Source organism: Apteryx rowi, unplaced genomic scaffold (genome assembly GCF_003343035.1).
Source record: "Apteryx rowi isolate R43461 unplaced genomic scaffold, aptRow1 scaffold_1, whole genome shotgun sequence".
Lineage (NCBI taxonomy): Eukaryota > Metazoa > Chordata > Aves > Apterygiformes > Apterygidae > Apteryx > Apteryx rowi.
In genome coordinates, this window is record NW_020447196.1 from 1,189,166 (window position 1) to 1,191,107 (window position 1,942).

Below are 1,942 nucleotides of genomic sequence, written 5' to 3' on the forward strand. Positions count from 1 at the left end.
GCTGAGGGCTTGGGCAAGGGTCCTTCCCCATCCCCCAGTGCTGAGGGCTTGGGCAAGGGTCCTTCCCCATCCCCCAGAGCCGAGCTGTTGCTGGGCAGCCCCTTTCCTGTCAGCAAAGAGTAATCATGGATCTCGAGGTGTCATGGGTCATCACCCCTCTTTGACAACCGCTTCAGCCTTTTCTCCTTATCTGTCAGTGTTAATTCTGCCGGCAGTGGTAATTCAGCTCTCGCTCTCTGAGCTAAGGTTTAGAGGGATGAAAAAAGTTGCTGTCCAGTTTTGGTTAAAAGTAAGCAAAAAAGTGTCATTGACCTACTGTATAGAAGTCATATTTAGACCAAAAAGTAGACATTTAGATAACATAACTTTTAAGTTACAAGGTATGGGTCTCAGATCCTAAATACTACTCAGAGCTGTATCCTTTACTGGGCAGTCTAGTTAAAAAATAGAAGGAATAATTTTATTTTTCACAGAGCAGCATAGAGGAATGAACAACTTCAGTGGTGCAGCAAGAAAATAAAGTGTTTCAGCTGCTTCCTTAAGTTGCTTATAGCGTTCTCTGCAGATCCATGTACTCAACTTTCTCAGTAACAACCTCCTCCTTCCCTGCCAACAGATACTTATTTTTGTTTGCTTCAGTCATCCTAGCCCGAGCTGGGATAGTCATGTGTCTGAGTGCTGGTAGCCATTGATCATACTCCATGAGGCTRTTTCAAGAAAGAAGCTTTTTAAATGGGAAGTGCCACATAAGCAGACACAAAATTGCTGTAACAATATTTCAACAAAGCAACTGGCAGTGACTTTCTCCTGTATTTTTTAAGAAGTGCACAGAAGATTATTGTTGCTGCCAGTGACTCAGCGTGTAAGTGAAGGAAGCCTGGGAGTTGGGAGGAGTCAGGAAAGATCATGTTCTGTTTGTTTTGCCAAGCGGTATCTCCTACCATTGATGTTGACGTGAAAACAAACATACTCCGTGAGGACGCTGCAAGATTTTATATTCTGTTCCTGGTAAATTCACCTATTAGAGAATCTAGTTGCCTGATAAGGTGATGACACCTTTATAAACAGGTTCCAAGGCAAAATTCAAAGCAAATGGTTTGAAATGAGACCTCCATCACCACTCTGAAAGTTTTAAGTGTAGTTCTGTAAAGAAGCACTTTTTAATAATTATGGAGTCAGATGTAAGTAATTGAGGCATAATACACAGTGAGCTGAAAACGTACTTCACCTTTGAAAATAGGGGAACCAGGTAGCACAAAGAGTGAAAAAAAAACCTCTTTAGCATTACTATGGCACTTTTTTTTATTCAAAGCACTTTGCACATATCGCCTAATCAAATTTGCCTTGTGATATCTATGATTACATATTAGCGAGACTTTCAGAAGCAGTGGAGGCAGGGAACAATATTTGAAATCATAAATAATTATGCCAGATGCTTTATTAAAAAAAAAACTAAATAAATAAGCCAGTCCTCATGCTTACCAGGGAAGCTGGGATGTAAAAACAGTACCGGCAAGGAAACATGCCAGAATTGCCAAGTTTTTTCTTTTTCAATATTAAGTTTTACATATAAGGAATAAGGGGAAAWTATGAACGACAAAAATGTAAGCACTGACTGTTTTTTGTGCTGTATCTATTATATTTTGGCCCAGACCCCTGAGTAGTCTGTTGGATCCGGCCTTACAGCCTGATCCCCGCATGCTAGCCCCCGAAACCTGGGGTCGGCGTTACCGAGGGTCGGTGCTCCTGTTCCCAGAGCTCCTCCTCGAGCACCTGGACTCGAGCAGGCAAAGGCATGAGGAGCAGCTCAGTGCCAGCGGCCTCGCTAGAAGCGTCAGCGCAGCCGGCTTTCGAGAAGGGCGAGGCGGCAAGGCGGCGGAGGAGCCCGCAGGGCCGCGGCGGGCAGCCGGCGGCGCAGCGGTTTGCAGGGGCCCCCCGCCGC

General features: G+C 44.5%; 1 protein-coding gene and 1 long non-coding RNA gene across 2 annotated transcripts in view; one reads left to right on the top strand and one right to left on the bottom strand.

The window, feature by feature from the left end:
* GPT2 (glutamic--pyruvic transaminase 2) overlaps positions 1–1,942 on the bottom strand; it is a 31,274-nt gene that overhangs the window by 28,065 nt on the left and 1,267 nt on the right. The gene's annotated exons all lie outside the window — the stretch shown is intronic.
* Positions 12–1,287, top strand: LOC112963407. Its single transcript, XR_003252589.1, has 2 exons — positions 12–289; positions 474–1,287. It is a non-coding gene; the product is annotated as an uncharacterized LOC112963407 (long non-coding RNA).